Genomic DNA, 24,951 nt, shown 5'->3' on the forward strand with positions numbered 1-24,951 from the left:
TTCATTGCTTCATCAGGAGTATCAAGTTCTGCAATATGGAATCTAAGATCTGGAGAAATAGACATCCCTATCAATCCACGTGCTTGATCTTGCCTATTTTCCCATTTAGCAGCCTTATCTTCATCCTTCGGTTTCTTTCCTTGGCCCGAGGCTATTTTGTAGATACCTTTACTTCTAAGTAAATCCTCAATGTAGGACAACCATTGGAAGTAGTTGGTGCTGTCAAGGGTGACTTGGTATTGAATTTCCATTTCAACGGAAACTGAAGCTAAATATGCTGAAGATAAGTGTTCCAATGGATAGATCTCGAAAAATTAGGCTGGTTTAAAAAAAACAGCTCTGAAAACGACTTCCGGATTAAGAAGTTATGGCTTTTTAAAAAAAAATTGTTGAAGATGCCGACGAAGTGCGGGAATGTGCGGAAATGAAAAATCCGCCCTCACAAAAAGGAGATTTGAACCTAAGACCTCTACTCTCTTAAAATAGCTTTGAACCAATTGAGCTATACAAAAAATTTGAGAGAGAGAGAGAGAGAGAGAGAGAGAGAGAGAGAGAGAGAGAGAGAGAGAGAGAGTTGATGCTTTGGGTTGCGTGCTTGCTTTGAGAAAGCTCTTTTTCCCTACAAAACAAAAAATACAAAACCCAACACGGACATACAAAAAAAATGAACCTTGTGGCTCGAAGTTAGCTTTAGCCGAAAAACTAAATATTTTCAAAAATGAACCTTGCGGCTCAAGGTTAGCTTTAGCCAGAAACTAAATATTTTCCTCAATGTTTCTGATTTTCTGAGATCACACTAAGGCACAGGGAAAAGATCATATGCATGAGAAAAATCCCTCATTTTTGTTTCTAATTTACCCAGATCACACAGAGTCCCAGGGCAAAGAGCATACACAGAAATGAAAGGTATAGATCCGGTAATAAAAAAAGCTAAATAAACCGAAACCAAAATAAACAGAGAGAAAATAACTATAAACTGCAAATAAACACTGTATACCTCCAGATCTTAAAAATGACATAACTAGGGCTACCGGAAACCTTTTCGCGTGAAACGAAAGGGGTTCCTCACTGGAACAGATGCTCCCAACACAATAGAGCAGTCCTCTCAGCCCGAAGTAGTCAGAAACAGTAGATCTGGGAAACAACAGTCAGATGCAGTTCTACTGGCTTCAGGTTTGGATCACCAACAGACGCGGCCCTCAAATAGCTCTAATACCATGTAGGAATTTACAGGGTAAGTTCCTCAGACAGAACAACAAAGGACACTGCTCACAACCAGATCGCAGATCAATACACCAGTATTTTTGACGTGGTTAAAACCCTCAAAGAGGGAAACAGTCCACGACCTGAGCCAACGCAGCCACTTCAGGCAATTTATTAATAAAAGAATGAAAATTTACATAAGCTTCTCTCATAGATGGATTACTCTACAAATGACCCTCCATGCGCTTTAAATAGAAATCATGGACCAATCAGGTGTCAAGCCACGGATCAAGTGTGGGTAATACCGAGGAGAGAATGAACCATCGGATCACTACATATCGTGACCGTCAGATTGTAAGTTACAAAATGTACAAGGTAAAGAAACACACTTTACCTAACTCTACACCTAACTCTATACTAGACCAAGTTGTACTTAACTATTTCCTATGTGTCGGAATATCCTAATAGAACACACGTGAGTGATTAGTCATTCATTTTTCTAGAGTAGGGTTGCTAAGAAAATGTGAATTAGTTATCAGCAGAGAGGGGCAGTGAGTATTGGATAGATAGGTAGAGACAATACTAAGAGACCAACGCAAAAGTAGGGAGAGGGAGAGCAGCATCAAGTTCAGGCCACACAGAGCCCAATAGAGACAACGTAGAGGCCAGAGGGACTACCGGAGTGACACAGAAGGTCCTAGAGATTGTGCAGTGCCTCAAAAGGATGACCCAGAGTGTCCTAGGATTGATGCAGGTCAGCAGGAGGCTGGCGTAGAGGCTAGAAGGACCAGCGCTAAGCTTCAATTATGCCAGAGAGGGTTTCGTGGGACAAGTTTTTTGAATACCTATTTCTGAATATAGAGGTATTACTGTTGTGTATTTTTCTCTGTCGAGTGAGGGAGTTAGGCACCCAGTTGTAATCAAGAAAATATTTCATAATAATAAACCCTCAGAATAGCTGCACTGGTTTTCCTGCATTGGGTTTTTTCAGGGACATTTGTCCAAAAATAATGGTGTCACTTGTGTTCTTGTTTTCTTTCATTTGTTGATCTGTAGAAGTTGTGAATGTATTGTTTTTATTTTGGTATTTAAATGTATTAAATAACATGTTCGAATTTAAACAAGTAGAAGAAATAAGCCAGCAGAATAGAGATTAATTTTCCAATGGATAGACTTAGAAAATTCAACAATAATGATTAAAACAGCAACGAACCAATAACAATAATAAAACACCAATTTCAATTCCCAAATGGTAGTAAGGTGTACCGATGAGGAGGGGTTTCATACAAAGGAATCAACCAGGAGGGAGTTGAATGCCATATCTGTATGTGCCTAAATATGGAAAACTTCACATTAGTTTGAGGAAAGGATGGCGAAGTCACTGTGCCAATCCAAACACAAGGATAGTGGAATTAGTAAGTAGTAAGTATGACGAGACGTAAATAGCAAGAAATAAATCCTTAGTCACAAGAACCAAAATTAAGAAGCACATCAATACTTGTATAATGGGCATAGGACAACAACCTTCTGAAGATAGTTGAACCTATGTAGCAGAAGGAATGGGGGAACTCGCCAATGTGAAGAACAAGTTTGTGGGTGTGTGCAGGAATTGATTATCAAGCATGCCATGGATGGCGATCAGAAACCTTATGGTGGTTTCTTGGTAACGAGAGTGATTTCGTCTGGGAGACCTGAATCCCAAAGTTTTCCCATAGGTGACTCGTACCCCAGACCTGTGCACAAACAAAGAGTGATTTAGAGCTGTATATATAATAAAACACATATACAGAGCTGAAAATTCAAGAAATCGGTTACCTGGATGAGATAAAAGGACCTGTAGACTCTCATTTTTTCCTTTTCTTTCTTCCCTCTAGTAAGGAAGAAAACATATAGATGATGGACTACGAGGGTCACTGGGTTTCCAAACAAAAACCAACACTCTGGGTGGGTATGGCGTAAGCTGGGATACTTGGGAATAGGTGGTGGCAACAAAAAGAGTCGATTGAGAGAGAATGAGATCGTCGACATAGAGCAGTGTTACAGAGCTTTCGTCTCCAGTGGTAAAGTGACATGCCAAATGATGGCATAGTGAATGGAGTGAAAGGATAGGGTTTACCCAATTCAATGTACACCCTAGATGCAAGATACTAGATTTGGGTTGTTGAAGTCCCATCATATTGGTAGTGGTGGAGGCCATGTGCCTGGGTACCTTGTTCACATGGGCTAGGACGTGTGGAGCCAGCCGGTAGGAGGTGGGGTGTAATGGAGGATAATTGTAATGAGGAGTATGGGTTGAGTAAGGCAGTGGGCGATATCAATGAACCAACCATCATTAACTCCAAGCCATTTGATAGGCATGCCAATACTCAATATAACAATGAATATTGATGCAACGACCTATGGGTAATATAAATTAGTGAGAAGGGTTCAATGGTCAATATAAATGACGTGGTAAATTGAGAGGGTATCATTTAAAGAAAGGTAGTGACACAGGTAACCCTTTGATGTTGACAGGCACAAGTAAGTAGTATATAGGTTTTGAATTTATTTCAACAAGAGAAAATAGGAACAAGATGAATCACTAATCATAATGCTAGACTTTAAATATAATCGTGTCATGGTTAGCGCTAGATACAAATGCTAAGGAAAATGTGAAATGTAAATACATCATGCTAGGATTAATTACATAGTGAAATATATAAAATAAAATATCAAAGGAATACTATGAGTAATGATCTCCAGCGGTGCTGTAGTGAAGAAGTACAATACATGCATTAACAATATTTATTTTCTTTTAGATGTGTATATTGGTATGTGAGAAATGGTATAAGATCTCAATTAGTACACTGGGCTTCCAAAGAAGGCACCACCATAGTTACTGAATGCGCAAGGCTAGTAATAAATGTAAATTATTGATATTAATTGGCATGTTTTGTACAATTCTCAGCTAAAGTAGGGTGTTGTGCGATAATGGAGAACTCTCATCAAACTATTACTAGCGGGGAAGATTCATATCTGGAGGTGGGGGAAGGTAGCACTTCATTACCCTCCCACCTCGTGGATATGCTAAGGAATGTGCAATGGGAATTAGTGCAGATTCAGAGTAGAAATGAGCGATTACTAAAAGCAAGTGAGGAGCAGGAAACATTGATTAAGGACTAGACCAAGAAATCCAGCCACAAGAGTGTAGATCCAAAAAGATCAAAGAGAAAGAAGAGTGGGGAAAAATCAGAAAAGTATGAAAGTGGAGAAGAGTCCAGTTGCAACTCTGCAAAAGCATGTAAGGCAAAAAGGAAAATGGAGTTACAAGGCGAGTTTAGGAAGCTCAAACCCCTCACTTTTGATGGGGAAAGGGAGGAAGATGCAGAGGGTTGTTGAACATGATTAAGTACTTTTAGGTGTACAAGTATGAGAGTAATATAAAGGTACACCTGGATATTTATTAGCTGCAAGGTAAAGCTACCCTCTCGTCGGAGGAGGTGAAAAGTGTGGAGTTGCTAGAAAAAACGATAGTTTCTTGGGAGGAGTTTGAGAAATAGTTCAAATCATGATATCTTAGTTATAACTACTATGACGATCGAGCCAAAGGATTTCATGACAACTGACCATGGACAAATTTGTGGCTAAGTTTACAAACCTGTTGAGGTATGTGTCATACCTTAAGGAGGAGAAACCTAAAATAAAACGGTTCTTTAATTATTTCCTATCTTTGTATAAGGAGAGAATTGAGTTTGATAATCTGAAGACTATGGATGAAGTGCTCAGGAAGGCGAAATTATGTTATCAGAAATTTAGGACTAAAAGTGAAAGTGGTAAATTGTGGGAAAATAAAGAAGGCGCCAAGGTAGGAGGGGCCGTAAAAAGAAAAAAACCCTACTAGCTCAAGAATTTTGGTAAGGATCATCAAAGGAAGATATTTATGAAAGGAACTGCACCCCCACCTGCACAGTCTTATACAGGCTCAAAAACCACATAATTGAACAACAAGAAAGACAACAACGTAAATGAAAGGGAATCGTTGAAATGTTGGGGATGTGGTGAGCCATATTTACTGAGTGATTCCCTGCATAATCCCAGATTAGTCCAGAACATTTAGGTTGTTCATGAGGTAATGACCGTGAATGATATTGCTCAGGATATTCATAGAATTAGTTTAACATTGGAGGACAAACAAGTTGAGCACCAGTCTACTATGCTTGAAATTGAAGGTACTATACTAAACCAAATTGTGTGCATTTTAATTGATCTGACGGCTAGTTTAAGTTATATCATCCCCCAAATTGTGGAAGAGTGTAAATTGGAAACAGATAAATTCATAAACGTGTGGTTGGTTCAGTTGTAAATCGGGACCAAAATGAAGGTAACGAGTCAAGTAAAACAATGTTTGTTGAATTTAAATGGGTGTCCTACAGTAGCAGATTTAAATATTCTCTGTTTAGGATCTTCAGATTTGTTAATAGGCATTGATTGGCTATAAAAACAGGCAGTTGTTATAAATTTTCTAGAGCATATAGTTTCATGTGTTAATGAGAATAGACATACCATAATAATTAAGGGAAAGCCAGAACTAGTGTCGGTCTGGAAAATTTCAACCTTGCAGCTGAAGGGAAGTGCTAGAAAGGGATGCCAATTGTACCTGGTGCAGGTGGAGACCAATGATCATACAACATAAAAAATAATTTTAAATACCCTACCAGTTATTAATGAATTTCTAGTTGTGCTTCCAGAAGAGATTCTAGGATTACCTCCACATCAGAACATAGATTTTACCATTGACTTATTACTGGGTGTTGTCCCTATGTGTAGAGCTCAATATAGAATGAGCACACCGAAACTGCTATAATTGAAAATGCAGTTACAAGAACTTATCAAGAAGGGTTATACTAGGCCCAATTTTTCACCATGGGGGGCACCTATGTTGTTTTTCAAGAAGAAGGATGGCACATTTAAATCTTCATTGATTTTCATCAATTGAATAAATTAACCATTAAAAACAACTATCCATTGCTTCATATTGGTGATTTATTTGATCAATTAAGGGAGGCAACAATTTTCTCAAAGGTTGATCTAAGAACTGGTTACCATCAGTTGTGCATTAGAAATGAAGATATCTAGAAAATAACTTTTAAAACCAAATACGGTCACTATGCATTTGTGGTGTTTCTCTTTGGACTCACAAATGCACCAACAAATTTCATGTCTTTGATGAACAATATACTTCATCCTTACCTTGACAAGTTTGTACATGTATTCATTGATGACATTTTAGTGTATTCAAGGAATGAGGAGAAGAAAAAAGAGCATATGACGCTAGTACTACAAACACTAAGAGAGAATAAGTTGTATGGAAAACTCAGTAAATGTGAATTTTTTAAAGGAAAAACACAGTACGTGGGGCATGTTATTTCCAAGGAGGAATTATCGGTGGATCCCTAAAAAATTGATGCTACCATGAAGTGGCCCATACTGAAGTACATATCCGTAATTCACTCATTTATGGGAATTTTTGGATACTATTAGAGATTCATAGAAACCTTCTCGAGATTAGCTTATCCTATCACCTCTTTGTAGAAAAAGGAGGTGAAGTTTGAAAGGATAGTCAAATGCCAGGAAAGTTTTGATAAGATGAAACAATTTTTAACCACCACTCCTATACTAAAAATCACACATCTGAGAAGAGAGTTTGTTGTTTGTACCAATACCTATCTAGAATTCCTCGGAGGAGTATTAATGCAGGATAATAATGTTGTAATAACTTATGGTACTAGGAAACTGAAGGTGCATGAGAAAAATTATGCATTGTATGACTTGGAATTGGCAGCAGTGATAGATGGGCTTCAAAAGTGGAGACATTATTTATTGAGTAAGAAGTTTATAATAATAACTAATCACATCATTATGAAGTATTTTTTCATCCAACTGGACTTAAATGATAGGAAATCAATATGGTTGGCATTCCTTAGCGATTTTGACTTTGAAATACGACACACAAAAGGAAAGGAAAACAAGCTAGTAGATGCCCCAAGATGACATGCCCATGCTGTGCTAGGGACATCTATTAGTAGTGTAAGAAATGACTTCCTGGGTCAAGTGAAGAGTTCCATACATCAAGATACCGAATATGTAGAAATACAGAAAAACAATTACAACAAATAGGAGATTCAACATATGCAAAAAATTCTGAACATTCACTCCCACACTAGAATCAATTGTATATTCCTAATGTAGGTAGACTGAAATAGATGATATTGTATGAGTATCATTGTAGACCATATGCAAGCCATCCCGATTACTAAAAAATTATTACTGCATTAAGGAAAAATTTGTTTTTCCCTGTATGAAAAAGGATTTGGATGAATATTTAGAAAAGTGCATAGAATGTCAAGAGGTAAAGGTGGAGCATCAACATCCAACAAGATTATTGAGCCTCTACTCATACCTGAAATGAAGTGGGAGATAATTTCAATGGATTTTATCACCGGATTACCAAGGACAAAATGACATCATGAAACGATCATGGTGGTAGTGGATTTCGTGACTAAAGAAACCCATTTTATACCAATGCAATCTACATATGGAACTTGTTAGATAGCTAATATTTTTATGACAAACATCTTTCACCTACATGGAATACCCAAGGTAATAATATTTGACAAAGATGCTAATTTTACCTCCAAGTTTTGGAGGGACTTATTTTTGGGTATGTGAAACCAATTGAACTTTAGCACAACATATCACCCACAGATGGATGGGCAAATGGAAAGGAACAATCTGATTTTAGATGATATGCTACAGATGTATCTTAGGAGTCAACCTACCAAGTGGGAGAATTTTATGCATTTAGCTGAATTTGCATATAATAATAGTTATGAGGTGTCTATTAGAATGAGCCCCTTCGAGTCTTTCTATTGCAGGAAATTCCATGCACCCTTAACATGGAGTTAACTAGCAGATAAATTGATATTGCATCTAGATACCCTATAGGAAATGGAGTAGGTTGTGAAGAAAATTAGATAGAACATCAAGACAGCACAAGATCAACAAAAACATTATGCAGAAAATAAAATAATGCGTAAAGAGTTCAACATAGGAGATCATGTATATTTGTTGGTAAAGTGTAGGAAGAACACTCTAAGAATAGGTATGTGTGGTAAACTGGCACCCTGGTTCTGTGGTCTGTTTGAAATCATGGATAGAGTTGGGCCAGTGGCTTATTAGTTTCCCTTACCTAGCCATATTAGAGTTTAGAATGTATTTCATGTGTCATTATTAAAATAATATGCGCATGAAAACTCTCATGTGATTGATTGGAATCTATTACAGGTGGAACCTGAAGGAGATTTCCTTCATTAGCCCCTTCCCATCCTGTAACGGAAGGAAACCATGCTCCAAAATCGAGTTGTTGCTGAGGTTAAGGTGTAGTGGAGGTACTTTTCGCCTGAGGAGGCAACCAGGGACCGATAAGATATTATGAAGGAAGTGTACCCAACATTGTTCTAGTGAAAGGAAATGTACCATAAACACCGAGGACGATGTTAATTTCGAGGGGGGTAGATGTAAGACCCTCATTATTATAGAAACAATTTAATTTTGTATGTAACTATTATTAATATGATTGGAAAACAAACTATGATGAAATTATTATCTAGAACAATTCATATGATTAAATAAATTTTTGGAATAAAACTAGAAATTGCAGGGAAAGAAACACTGGAGTAAAAATATGCTTGCCCAAATCTGAAGTGAATCAGATTTGATTTTGAGTTCCTCAAAACAAAAATATACTTGGTGGGAGATAAAAACCGAGGAAAGAACTGTGGGAGATAAAACCAGGATTTTTGAGGAAAAACTAAAGAATAACCTAGGCTAAAGGGGTTAACAGATCCTTGAAAGGCAATACGCTGCCAAGGAAAAATATGTGGGACGAGTAATGTTAAAAAGACATTATGAGTAATCAGTAGGTTTTATTGATTGCTAGCAAGGTCATCTTAGCTCGGGGGGAGCAGAGGTTGGTCCATGGTTGAGTGGATCACTATGATTTCATACACAATTTCCAATTCGGATTGTTGGTTAGAGATTTTTTAATTTTGTTATTTTGTTATTCTCATATTATACAAATCATGGATGTGAGTAAATTATAATTGTTATGTAAATTGATGTCATGCTAGTTTTCTAGGGTGGAAATGATCTGTGTGAATTTACAAATATAATTCATGTAAAACTATTATGGGATCTTACTTTTATGTTAGAAATTCTTGCTTTACAAACTGGGTGTAGAATCGGTTTTGTTATTATAATTACTATAAAATTTAGGAAAAGTGTAGAGTTACCTTATGCATGATTACAATAATCAAACTTCATAGAATTATAGGAGATAAGATTTGATGCACAATTGCATGTGTAAAGTCGAAGTGAGGGAAACTTACTAGTAAGGAGAAATGTCCTTTATTTCTAATGCACACAAGAAGATATTCCTCGACGAGAGGAAGTAGTAAAATTTATACAGTGAAAATTTCCAAAACACCTAGCTATGAATAATTGGTTACTCCCTAGATAGCCTCAATTCAGAGGATCATCTCAGTTCATCAATGGTAGGATAGGTTGGAAATTAAAGGGGTTATTGACTATAAATAATTATAGGCTAGTGATGGTAAAACCTCTGATATGGCATGAAATCTAGACCAATCAGATCTAGTCTTAGGAAAAAGCATTAAAGATAAAACTTTAAACATAAAATAATAGTTTTCTTGGGTAGATTGTGGCTAGAGACACAAGATGTTTGGAAGAAATTCCATAAGGATACACACACTGATATCTATGGAGACACTGAGATATTATTTTTTAGGAACAAATGATTATAGCATGCTTGAGGGTATAGAGACCTTAGATCAGGTGGTATGAATCCGTTGTGCTCAACGTCACTGCATAGAAAAGGATTCACCTCAGTATTAAGCTGGAGCCGTGACTCTAATTTAGATAGCGAGCCAAATTGGGTGAAGGAAGAATTTTCATCCATACCAAGAACATAACTGTTCCTCATGCCAGTCAAACAATGATGGGAAATATTTTTTTAATAAAAATGCCCATAAGTGTTCAAAAAATATAGTAAAACATTCATTGCAAAATTACTAGGAAACACCCAGAATGGTTGAAATGTTTAGACAATACATACTTCACAAAGCTACTAGAAAACACAGAATTGTGAAATATTAGGTTGAACTATTTTTCGCAAAGAAACACACTAAAACACTTATTGTACACTTTATTAATAACTACTGCTCAACTTGTCAACTATTCACTAAGCAGTTATTCAAATATTTACCTCATAACAAGACACATGCTTTCTTTATAGCATGAGTTTATTATAGTCAAAAAAAATTTCTCAAAGGGAATAGCAAATGAGATTCATAGAACACAAAATAGCTAATAGGAATGTTTACTTTACAACTGTATGACAAGAAAAATACAATTATTATTTAACTGAAACATGAATGAGCCAGACGCACCCGATGATAGATACAGACAGAATAGACGTAAACGTCATTTCAAATCATTTAAACATAACCATAACATAGTATTACTCCCAATTCACCTCATACAGGAAGACAATAGCGCATCCATATGTGAGGGTTCTACAATACTGTCGAAAAGGAAACAAAACTTAAACATTCATTAACGAGTTCATTTATTAGAGGAAATTTCAGCCTAAAAGTGGCCTTCTAAGGAAAAATATAATAAAATAATATTTAAAATAATAAAATAATAGTCAATAATTTTGGAGGGAAAAGAAGAAAACTACTTCTTTTAATCATATTTTTGGCTTATCTCATTATAGGTTTACTCAAATTTCAAATGTAGACACTCATTGGATGTAGAATCAAATTCCACATCCAACAAGTACCCATTATGCATACTCTTTAGAAGACTCGCATTGATAAAAATTTAATATACAATTAAAAACATGTGTCGATCATGCTTTTTTAATGTATCTTCAAGTTTTATCAATGTGGGCATTCTCAAAAGTATGCTTAATGGGTACTCATTGGGTGTGGAATTTAACTATTCATCCAACGAGTGTCTACACATGGAATTTGACTAAAGCTATAAGGAGATAAGCCAAAAATATGGTTGAAAAAAGTGGTTTTTCTTCTTTTACCTACAAAATATTTATATGTACCTCTTTTTAAATTTAAGGGATTTTGATTGGTTTATATATTATGACATGGAAATTACATGAAAATTTCATGGGAACTTTTAAGTCAAAATTTCTTCTAATGACAATTCCCACTTGCTATAGGAAGTGTTCTTAAACCCAAAATGAAATTTAGAACCAAGAAAAGACTAAGACCCTCAAAATAGGGTATCATATTAATAGTGTCTAAACTGGTTGATAGATACAAGATCCAAGAGTGTGCCTCATGTGGTAATGTTTAAAATAGTAAGGAACCAGTAACAATAATTAAACACCAATTTCAATTCCCAAATGGTAGTAAGGCATCCCAATGAGGAGGGGGTTCGTACAAAGGAGCTGACGAGGAGGTAGTCAAATTCTATATAAGTATGTGCCTAGATATGGTAAACTTCACATGTCTCTAAGGAAAGGATGGTGGAGTACCTGCGCCAGACCAAATACAAGGACAATGTAATCAGTAAGTAATATGTATGACTAGACATAAATAACAATCAGTAAAACCTTAATCACATGAACAAAAATTAAGAAGGACATCAATACGTGTATAATGGGCACGAGACAACAACCTTCTAGAGATAGTTGAACCTGCACAATAGAAGGAATATGGAACTCACCAATATGAATGACAAGTTTGTTGGTGTGTGTAGGAATTAATTATCAAGAAAGACATGGATGGCGAGGGGAAACCTTACCATGGTTTCTGGGTAACAAGAGTGATTTTGCGTGGGAGCCATGAATCCCCATGCTATCCCTTAGGCGACATGTACCCCAAACCTCTACACAGACAAAGAGATATTTAGATCCGTATAGAGAATAAAACACATATATAGAGATGAAAATTCAAGAAATGGGTTACATGGACGAGAGAGAAGGGATTGTAGACTCTTTTTTCTTCCTTTGCTACCTTTGCTCTAGTAAGGAAGAAAAGGCATAGATGATGGACAAGGTGGGTCACTATATTTCCAAATGAAAACCCACACTATGGTTGGGTATGGATTAAGTTGGGATACTCAGCTATAGGTGGTGGCAATAGTAGGAGTCGTTTCATAGAGACTTAGATCATTGACACATATTAGGGTTTCAGAGCTCTCGACTCGAGCAAGAGAGTGACAAGCCGAAGGGCATAGGGAATGGAGGGAAAGGATAAGGTTCAACCAATGCAATATACACCCTAGATGCAAAACAATAGATCTGGGCCATTGAAGCCCTTTCACATTGGTAGTGTTGGAGGCCATGTGCCTGAGTACCTTGTTCACATGGGCTAGGATGCATGGAGCCAGCCGATAGGAGGTGGGGTGCAAAGCAGGAAAATTGTAACAAGGAGTAAGGGTTGAGTAAGGCATGGGGAGTATCAGCGAACCAAGAATCATTAACTTTAAGCCATGCGATATACATACCAATACTTAATATAACCATGTGTATTGATGCCACGACCTATGGGTAGCATAAATTTGTGAGAAGGTTTCAGTGATCAATACAAACCAAGTGGGAAATTGGGAGGGGAAGGGTAAGGTTACATTTAAAAAAAAATAGTGACACAGTTATTGCTTTGATGTTGGCAAGGGCAAGTAAATAGTATATAGGTTTTGAATTTATTTCAACAAGAGGTGATAGACCGAACACGAATCACTAATCATAATGCTAGACTTTAAATATAATTGCGCCATGGTTACCACAAGATACAAATGCTAGGAGAATGTGAAATATAAATACATCATGCTAGGATTAATGACATAGTGAAATATATAAAAGAAAATATCAAAGGAATACAATGAGTAATGATCTCCAGTAGTGTTGCAGTGAAGAAGTACTAGACATGCATTAACAATTTTTTTTTTTAGATGTATAGATTGGTATCTAACATCCTAGTAGGTATGGTAAAAATGAAATCTATGGTATTAGGAGTGCACTCGCGCAAAGATATAACACATTTCTATGTGTGTACTCACTAATTTCCCCAACACAGATCACTCGTATTTGTGTCCTTCTTAAGAGGAAAAAAGAATGTCATTGTGTATTTTTCCTCATAGGGCTCTATCTTACTTATTCCTTGCTCTCCTATTGTTGAGAAGGTGATAAATCCATATAGTTAGCAATAGAAATACCTTACTACTGATTAATTTCTAAGGCCTAATTTGAGTTGTATTTCAACTTTCATATGCCCACAACATGCGATGATGTGAAAGCCAATACTCCTCTTAGTGTTATCCACCATCACGTATTTCGATGATGCTGATTATAATTGAGGAATTATCCACGTATCAATCAAAATTTTTATTGAAGCCGATACATAATCAATGTAGAATTTTTTAAGTGAGGTATACCAAGGTGCATAATTATTATTCAGAACAAGTTCATGAGACTATTCTCTAAGATATTATGGTATCCACCATCTGATATGATTACCAACTACATGAAATAGTGTTGTACTTTATATTCATAGTATTGTTGGGAATTACCACTCCTCAAACTCTCAAGATGGAAAGATGTATGAAGAAGAAAAGGTAATAGTGTTGATTGATTCAGGTGGTACCCATAATTTTATTCGTTTTAAAATAGCTAAGGAATTGAATTTCTTTCTATATCAAACACTAGAGTCTCAAGTCATGCTTGCAAATGGAGGAACTATAAATTTCTCTATAAAGTGACATAATATCAAGCTAACTAAGGGGGAATATGTATTCAATAATCCATTGATTTCCATTCCAATGGGTGGTGATGATGTTGTACTAGGAGTCCAATGGTTAAAATATTTGGCGACGATAGCTTTTAAGTTTCAAGAACTTTTCTTGAAATTTTTTTGGGAAGGAAAGGAAATTGAGTTAAGGGGCATTGCAGTGAAACTTGAGAATATAATTAGCTCTAATTGGATGAAAAATATTTTTAATAAATAACAACGAGGGTTAATTGCACAATTATGCTCAATAGGGGTTAAAACATCAAAATCATCTATTTCTCCAGATCACCAAAATTCCTTGGACAATAATTCCATGGTATTTAAGACTCCAAAAGGCCTCCCACCTATTTGTGATTATGATCATGATGTTCAATTGATTGTCGGAAGTTATCCTCCAAACATGAGGCCTTAAACATATCTCTATAACCAAAAGAGTGAAATTGAATGTATGGTTGTAGAAATGCTAGAGGTCTGTATAATTCAACCTAGTCAAAGTTATTTCTTTGCTTGAGTAATATTGATGCACAAGAAGGATGAATCATGGTGTATGTGTCCCTATTATAGGGAGCTCAACTAGCTCACTTAGTAAAGAAAAATTTCCTATTCTCATCACTCATGAATTGCTGGATGAATTACATGGAGCAATTTACTTCACCAAGTTGGATCTTCATTCAGGGTATCATTAAATTAGAACTAAAACTAAAAACATTCTAAAAACAAAATTTAGAACTCATGAAGTTCATTATGCATTTTTGGTCATTCCTTTTGGACTTAATAATGGACCTTCCACATTTCAAGGTTTGACGAATTCCATTTTCAAACTCTTCCTTAGAAAAATTGTGTTAGTATTTTTTGATGATATACTAATATACAACAAGTATTGGAAGGACCATGTTCAATGTGTAGATAGGGTTCCCAAACTATTGGAGGAGAAACAATTGTATGCAAAAACCTCTAAATGTTTCTTTCGAGTATGGAAGGTGGAATATTTGGGTGATAAATTTTATCTCATGAGGGTGTTAACCTAGACCCTAACAAAATTAAAGCCATTAAGGAATGGAAAAATCCCAAAAACCTAAAGTATCTTTGAAGATTTCTTGGTTGACAGGATATTATCACTAGTTTTTTAATATTTATGGGAGAATAGCAACACCTCTAACAATATTGCTAAATAAAGAAGTATTTTATTGGTCTCCAGAAACAACTAAGACCTTTGAACATCTTAAAAAGGCAATGTGCCAAGCATGAGTCTTAGTTACATAAGACTTCACAAAAACCTTTATTATGGAATGTGATACCTTAGGAAATGGGATTAGTGTTGTTTAAATGCGAGAAGGAAGACAAATTTCTTTTAAAAGATGTCTAATCAAGGGAAAGTATTAACACAAACCTATTTATGAGAGGGAAATCTTGGCAATACTGCATGCACTAAAGAAATGAAGACCTTACCTAATGGGAATACCCTTCAAGGTATTTAAAACATATCATGATAGGCTTAAATATTTATTGGAACACATATTATCTTCAGAAGAGCAGTAAAAATGGGTCACAAAGATGTTGGGTTATGACTTTGTAATTATCTACGAAAAAAAGAAGCAAAATGTTATTGTAGATGCACTCTCGAAATAGGATGAAAATTTGATATAGAAACATCCAGAACTACCCAAGTGTTGAGGAAAACTCTTTTTAGAAGGAGAGAGGCATGTTAGTTCTCTATAATACTAGTGTAGCCTCCTTATTGTTATTATTATCGTAGCCCCCTCATTGTTATTGTTGTCACTAGTGTAGCCTCCTTATTGTTATTATTAGTGTAGCCCCCTCATTGTTATTATTATGCCTTTACATTATTATTGTTATGTAGTTTGTGATTATATTGTCATCATCTACACTCCTATATATAACAAGGAGGTCTTGTCATTTGTATCATCCAACAACTGTTCATTTACGTGATGTAAAGGAGGTTTCCCCCTTGAAGAGGCTAATTTTTAGGCTGTTGAACTATATTTTTGTTATTTTTTGTGATGTAGTTGCATAACAATTTATCCATTAGGTTTATGATATTAATAATTTCTTGGGTTTATAATATTTATCTCTTTGATTTATAATATTAATCCTTTATGTTTCATGTTAATCCATTGGGTTTATAATATTAATCCCTTGGGTTTATTAATCCCTTTTCCTTAGAATATTAAACACTTGATAGATTACATTGTAATCTATTCAATGTCGGATTGCAGAATTGAATAAATTAGGGTTTAATATTATGGTTTATAATAATGGGTTTAGGGTTTGTTGTATTGGGTTTAGTGATTATAATATTAATGTTCATAATTGTAGGGTTCTTGGGTTTACAATATTGATCCCTTGAGTTTATAATATTAATATATATATATATATATATATATATATATATATATATATATATATATATATATATATATATATATATATATATATATATATATATATATATATATATATATATATATATTAGGGTTTATAATCTTAGAGTTTATAATATTAATGTTGGATTGTGTTACATTCTTTCCACGCCTAACCTACATAGTGAACTGGGGGGTTAGAGGGGGGGTAGAGTCCCCCCTTTGTTGCGATGATTGTGTAGCTGGGAGGTCACAAGGGGGGTTTGAAGGGTTGGGTAGCCCCCCTCTACGGGGTCCGGGGCAGCGCCGGGGGGAATTTTTTTTTGGACCCTATATTAGGTTGGGTGAACCTACCTACGGTTTTTCGGTCCATGGTATTGGATGCTTCGACATGTATAAATATGTATGGTGACATTGAAAGGAATATTATGAAAAATCAAGCTGGTAGTCTCGGTTTTGGGATCTAGGAGAAAATCTCTGTGTATATGTGTTTTATGTGTTATGCTCTCGCATTGTTTATTTTCTGTGTTTTAGAATTCGTATGCAGGTAATTTTTGTACAGTGTTAAAACCTACATTTGGTATCAGAGTTGTTTTGGCTTCAAGGGGATGCCTTTGTTGCCGATGGGTTTCGCTCAGGCCTGTGGTAGACCCTGTTCAATGGGAGATTTGTGAGATCGATTCTGGTGGTGAAAGAAGATGGCGAGTAGTGGAAAGATAAAGATTGATAAATTTAATGGTCAGAGTTTTGAGTTGTGGAAGCTCAAGATGGAGGATCTATTGGTGGATAAAGATTAGTGGATCATGGTAGATCCGAGTACTAAACCAACAAGAGTGGCCGATGAAGAATGGAAGAAGTTGGATCAGAAGGCAAAGAGCACAATATGATTGCGTGTCTTAAATTCAATATTGTTGAATGTATCAGGGGAAGCTACGGTGAAGGCTTTGTGGGACATGTTAGGGACTTTGTACCAATCTAAGTCTGTGGTGAACAAACTGTTCCTACGGAAAAAGTTGTATAACTTGAGGATGAAAGATGGAGACTCGGTGACAGAGCATCTGAATGCATTCAATACTGTGGTAAGTTAGTTAGCCTCTGTTGATATTAAAATTTCAAATTAAGATAAGTGCATTAGTTTGTTGTGTTCTCTACTAGATTCGTAGGATAGTCTGGTTATTGCAATAGGAAGCAATGCAACTGCCTTGTAGTTTGATGAAATAGTCTCATCCTTGCTGACGGAGGAGATGAGATGGAAAAATATGGAGAGCTAGAATGGTGATGCCTTGTCTATACAAGGACGGTCCCAGAACAGAAACAAAAATAAGTCATAGAGTGGGAGATCTAAATCTAGAGGCAGATCTAAATCTCTAGGAAAACTTATAAAGGTGGTGTGCTGGAAATGTGGAAAGGAAGGGCATTACAAAAGGGATTGTAACTCTAAAGCTCTTGACAAAGGAAAGGGATCTAATGATGCTTCTTCTGTAGAGGCTAAACCCACCTCAGATGAAGGTGGGAATGTGTACTTGGCTTCTTCAAGTACACATGTAGATCATGAGGCATGGTTGATTGACTCAGGTGCATCCTTTCACTTCACTCCCCATAGAGAGTGGTTCTGCCAGTATGATAAATATGATGGTGGTGATGTCTTCTTAGGGGATGATAGGAAATCTAGAATCGTTGGTCGTAGAAAAGTAAAGTTGAAGTTGCAAGGTGGAAGGGTTAGAACACTTCCGGGTGTTCTTCATATTCCTGCATTAGCCAAAAATCTGATTTCTGTAAGAAAGTTGGATGATGTAGGTGTAAAAATAGTGTTCGAGAAGGATACCTTCGAGATGGTTCGAGGAGAACTGGTATTGATGAGGGGAGTTCGGACTGGAACTCCGTATAAGCTGCAAGGCATCACTATTGTTGATGGGTGCAACAGTTCTGTGGTTCCTAAAAGTGGAGCAGAAAATCTAGTGGTCTCTGGAGAGAAGACCATGCTGTGGCATCAAAGGCTTGGACATATTGGAGAGAAGAGACTTCGAATACTTCATGGTAAAGGTATCATAGAATGTATGAGTAATAGATCTATGGATTTTGATTTTTGTGAAAATTGTGTATATGGGAAGTAGAATCAGGTGAGTTTCCCCTATGGTGGTAAGAGGGCAAAACAGATATTAGAACTTGTGCAAAGTGATGTGTTTGGACCTATGAAGGTTCCATCATTGGGTAAGTCTGCGTACTATGCATCATTTATAGATGACTTCTCAAGGAATACATGGATATATTCCCTTAAGAAGAAATCTGAAGTCTTTGACAGGATTAAAGAATTTAATGCTCTGGTGGAAAACCAGACAAAGAAGAAGATAAAGGTGCTAAGGATAGATAACGGTGGAGAGTTTTGCAGTAAGGAATTTGAAGAATTCTGTAAGAAGTGTGGTATAACACAGCAGAAGACTACTCCATATACACCTCAGCAAAATGGAGTTGTAGAAAGAATGAACAAGACATTGATGGAAAGGTCAAGAAGCATGCTCAGTGGTGCCGGGTTAGGACAAGAATTCGGGGTAGAGGCGGTGGAGACAACATGTTAACTGGTCAACAAATCACCTTCATCAGAATTGGAGGATAAAACTAAACAAGAGGTATGGACTGGTAAGAAACCCTCTCTTTCACATCTGAGGGTATTTGGATGTGATGCATATGTACATGTTCCAAAGGAGAAATGAACCAAGTTGGATAGTAAATCTGAAAAGTGCATCTTTATTGGGTATAAGGATGGCTTAAAGGGTTATAAGCTTTGGAACCCAGCAACAAGGAAGTTTGTGTATAGCTGAGATGTGTTGTTCAGAGAGGTGAAATATGTTATTAAACATGAAGTCCAACCAAAGGAACCTGAGAAAATAGAGTTTGAGCTAATGGAGGAAGAATCAAACTCTACAGCAGAGGAGGAATCAGAAGATGAAGAGCCACAAACTCTGGGTGTGAGAAGATCAGTTTGAGAAAGAAGGTAGCCAGAAAGGTATAGTCCATCTGCTTTCTGTTCAAATTTTACTTTATCCATTACTGATGATGATCCCAGAACTGTGGAGGAAGTAGTAGAGGAAGAGGATGGAAAACTCTGGAAAGAGGCCATGGTTGATGAAATGGCATCTTTTACACAAAAATTAGTCTTTGGATCTGGTGGAGTTTCCGGCTGGAAGGAAACCCATTGGCAGCAAATGGGTGTTCAAGAAGAAGACAAATGAAGAAGGAAAGGTGGAGAAATACAAAGCACGACTGGTAGAAAAAGGTTATTCCCAGGTGCTAGGAATTGATTTTGGTGATATTTTTTCTCCTATTACCAAGGTAACTTCTATTAGGTTACTTTTATCTATTGCTGTTGCTTTCGATTTTAAGGTAGAACAGATGGATGTGAAGACAACATTTCTTCACAGGGATTTGGAAGAGGAGATCTACATGAAGCAACATGAAGGCTTTGTGGTGAAGGGTAAGAAAGAATTGGTGTGCAAGTTAAAGAAGTCTTTGTATGGGATAAAACAGTCACCAAGGATGTGGTATCAAAAATTTGATACATTTATACAGGGACTTGGCTTCACGAGAAGCAAAGTAGATCACTGTGTATATTTTAAATTAATTGGTGATTGTGTTATTTATTTGGTCTTGTATGTGGATGATATGTCGTTGGTTGGAAATGACAAAGAAATTATCCAGGATTTGAAGACCCAATTGTCCTCCAAATTCGACATGAATGATCTTGGTGCTACAAACTATATTTTGGGTATGGAAATTAAAAGAGATCGAGCAAAGAGGAAGCTCTAGTTAAACTAGAGGAATTATGTCAAGATAATACTGCAGAGGTATAATATGCAGGATAGTAAACCGGTGAAGGTTCCTACTCATGTAGGTGTAAAGTTATCTGGTGAACAGTGTCCCAAGACACAACAAGAGGAAGAGGATATGTCCCTTGTTCCATATGCAAGTGTAGTCGATAGCCTGATGTATGCAATGGAATGCACTAGACTAGACATTGTACATGCAATGGGAGTATTCAGCAGGTTTATGTCAAAACCAGGGAAGGAGCACTGGACAACAGTGAAGCAGGTTTTCAGGTATTTGCGTGGCACTAGTGATTATGGTTTGTGCTACCAAGGAAGACCAGGATTGGATAGAGTTTTGGATAACGGTGGCTTTGTTGATGCAGACTGGGCTGGAGATTTGGATTAGAGAAGATCTACAAGTGGGTATGTGTTTAACCTATTTGGAGGTGCAGTGAATTGGATGAGTAAGAAACAATCTATAGTGGCACTATCAACCACAGAGGTAGAATACATGGCAGCCACTCATGCAAGGAAAGAAGCATTTTGGTTGTAGAGATTATGTTCAAGTATGGGGTTAGTATAGGGAGCTATAAGGATATATTTTGATAGCCAAAGTGCAATTTTCTTGGCAAAGAACCCTGATTATCATTCAGAGACAAAGCACATTGATGTTGAGTATCACTTTGTGAGGGATATGATAGAAGACAAAAAGGTGTTGTTGGTAAAGGTTGACACTTTGAAGAATATTGTAGATGCATTGACAAAATCTGTGAGCTCTGAGAAGTTTTCCTATTGTAGACAAACAATGGGCGTTTCAGGGCTAAAAGAATGACTAAGATCTCCTGTGCCTTCGTTTGGAAAGAAAACAACAAGTGGGAGACTGTTGGGTTGTGTTATATTCTTTCCACGACTAACCTACGTAGCGAACTGGGGGGTCAGAGGGAGGGCAGTAGCCCCCCCTATCCGGGGGATTTGATGGGGGCGGGTAGCCCCCCGTCTATAGGGTCCGGGGCAGGACCCCAGGAAATTTTTTTTTGGACTCTATATTGGGTTGGGCGAACCTACCTATGCTTTTTCGATCCATGGTTTTGGACACGATGGTTTTCAGTCCATGGTAGTGGATGGTTTGACATGTATAAATATGTATTGTAACATTGAAAGGAATATAATGAAAAATCAAGCTGGTAGTCCCGGTTTTGGGATACAAGGAAAAATCTTTGTGTATATGTGTTTTATGTGTTATGCTCTCGCATTGTTTATTTTTTGTGTTTTAGAATTCGTATGCAGGTGATTTCTGCACGGGGTTAAAACCTACAATTAATCGCCCGTGTTTATTTATATTACTTCCTTGGGTTTATAATACTAATGTTAGGGTTTATTATCCTAATGTTTCATATATTAAACATGGGGTATAATATATTTATCTTAGGTTTTATAACCATAGGGTTTATAATATTTGGTTTATGATGTTAGGGTTTTTAATATTTAGTTTAATATTAAGGTTTAATATCGTAATGCTGGAATGATACAAAAATGTGTCCAACATCACATTGTGACAAACATTGTTTCAATACAACAATAAATTTGATAATGATTGTCAAAATGTTACATTATATTGAATTTTATTCAAAGTTGCGTTGCGACATTAAAAGATTGAGGTTTAATATCAAGGTTTCTAATATATAGTTTATAATATTAGGGTTTATAATACATTTCTTAGTAATGGGTTTATATTATTAGGTTTTTGTACTAACCCTTGTTAAAAATTCATGTAAAATATATCTATCTATATCTATATCTATATCTATATCTATATCTATATCTATATATATATATATATATATATATATATATATATATATATATATATATATATATAAGATGAAGGTCGGGGGACACACATTCCAAGTTGAATGGTTGGAAAAATATCTAGTGGGTGTTCATTTTGGATTATTATGGCTATGGAAATTGGAAAAGGTAATGGAAAAGGATTTGGAAAGGCAAGAGGCATTATTTGGCATTTCTTTATGAAAATAATGGAAATTAGGAGGAAAGAAAGGTGAAAGGTCACAGGTTGCATGTGAGGAGAACAATGAAGGTAAAAAAATGGAAATTGAAGAACATAGAGGCCTAATTAATAAAAAGGCTCATGAGGAGCACTTCACAACTTTTATTGTTTGTAGCTTTTTGTCAGTTCAGTTTTGGAGCTCTCATTTTCTACTCTCTCTCTCATACTCTTGGATACTTAGAGTTTTCTTGGATAACTCTTGGAGGAATGTGGTATAATTGGTATTTGGAGAAATAAGGAAAAGGAAGAGTGGGAAAGCATAAGAGGACATCCAAATCATTAACTAGAATAGCTTTTTTCTTGCACGTACCGAGTTGCATGTATGAATTCCTTACTAGTTTTGGCATTCATGGCACATGCATGTGGTTTCTTGGTTATGATCTGTCATTAGCATGGATGATTTCATGGATTGATGGTGGATTTTCCTGAACTTGTAATTTCCTTGATAACCGTGGTGTTGTGGGTGTATTTCCTTTTATTTTCTAGTTGGTTCTCATGTTCCTTATGGTTATGTGTTGAAATACTAGTTCCTCGAAGCCTTGGTTGGACAAACTCTATCGAAGTCGTGTAACAACTTGGGTTGAGTTACTAGTCCTAGAAGCCTTAGTGGGTTGAGTTATTATTCCTAGAATCCCTTGTTAAAAAAATGACCTGGAAGCCTGATAGCAGTTGTGGGTTGAGTTACCAGTCCTGGAAGCCCTAGTTGGAATAAATGCTCTAGAGCCCTAGAAATATTGGATAGAGAGCAATCTGGGGATGGTTAGTGATGTCTAACCATAAGGTGGAATCACTCGTTCAGGATTGAGGTTGTTTTACCTTTGGAAGCCTTGTTTTGGATTTGTTGGATTTGCTACATGAGATTCAACATTCATGCTTCGAATATGGTACACATGTGATTAACTGAAAGAAAGATTTGGTTTAGCCAATCCATGGTTTGATGGTATGTGGAAGGCCCAGAACTTGTTTCATTTTGCATATGTTAATAATAGATTCTTTCCTCTTGTATTCGATAGGTAAATATACTTGTTCATATGTCTTTTTATGGCTATTATATCTTTGTTATTCATGTTGAATATATGTTGGTTATGAGGATGTTTTATGAAAGTCTTGATGCATGTCTCTCATCATGTTTTGATTACCAAATGAATGAAAAATGAATATATGACCTATTACATGATATTGAATCTATTGTGATAAGGCATTAATGCTTACTTAGAAATATCATATAAGTATGAGGCCCTTATGCTTAGTTCTGTTGTTATGACCTGTAGATTAGATATTTCTGATATGTTTGATGAAATCTTTGTCATGGATAGTAGGGGTCTAGTTAATTAATTGATCAAATGTTTTAATTTGTACCTTGGTTTCTATGTTATTTATCATTCCTGGAAGTTTCATGAAGTTCTAGGCAGTGGCCTGAGCCCTGACACTGAAAAAGTGGCACAGAATCTGGGGTCACTTGCTCAGAACTAGCTAGAAAATTCCACAATCACATGTATGCATTGTTGTGGGAACAATTGTAGGTTGTCAGTCACATGCATACCTTGTCATGGGACAGAATGAGGATCTACAAAAGTGTAAAAGCATGTTGCCTTATGGGTTGGTCAATTTGAGGGGTTGGTTGGCTCCTGAAGGTTCTGCAACATGTGTGGAACGTTAGAATGGTTTGGTTTTTTCCATTCCACTTCTTTAACTGTACATGGGGAGTTGAATCACAACATAGTACCTCTTGTCACATGTCTACCCCTGTCAACTAGTTAACTTGGGTAAATGTGGGAGGAGGGTGGTTACACAGTGGTATCAGAGTGAGTTTTGGTCTCTTTGGTTGATGTGGTTTTTGTTCTATTTTGGGTGAAATCTGATACCGCATGGTGGTATGAAAGCATGGTTCAACACTTGGACTGGATGGGATGAATGTATTTTTCATTCATTCATGTCAGTTGCATATGTGTTCTTTATGTTTTTGGACTATGTTCTTGTTGTATATGCATGGTCATGGTCATTATTGCAGTTGCGTTGATGTGCAGCAATTGCTATAATTTTTGTTAGGATGTGTTTGTCATGAATTCACGTCGGTTGTATATGCATTTTTTATGCATGTCAATGTATATATGTTGTTATACATGCATTTTGATGGTCATGTTTATGCATGTGTAGTATGTAAGAGATACATTGAGATGGTCATTGTTGTGGACTTGTATCATCATGATGCTATTGGTAAGTTACGATGTTGATGTGTTGGTTGAGATGAAGCAAGGGATGTAGATCATGAAAGAAAGGTTCCAACATTAGACCTTGGGGTAAGAGAAGATTTTCATACAGGTTTGTATGTTTGCCATGCAAGTATGTGATTAATGGTTGTTATAAGAATTAGGGTTACTTATATGCTTGTCATTATATTGTTGTTATGTTTACATGTATTATAAATTCTAGTTGATCAGTGTAGTCATATGCACATGTGTCGTATAGTCATGAATGATAGTAACATGTTGTTGTATGCATTTTCGGCATATGCCTGATGATTATGGTCATTGTAGTTGAGGTCTTGATGTTATATGTTTCGTGCTAATTTGTATTTTCCTATGCAGATGGTTAGGGTTATAACATTTAGGTATGAGTCAACCCAT

The sequence above is a fragment of the Pinus tabuliformis genome, chromosome Q (assembly GCF_031772625.1).
Source record: "Pinus tabuliformis cultivar Carrire ecotype Pingquan chromosome Q, CPIR1, whole genome shotgun sequence".
Classification (NCBI taxonomy): Eukaryota; Viridiplantae; Streptophyta; class Pinopsida; order Pinales; family Pinaceae; genus Pinus; species Pinus tabuliformis.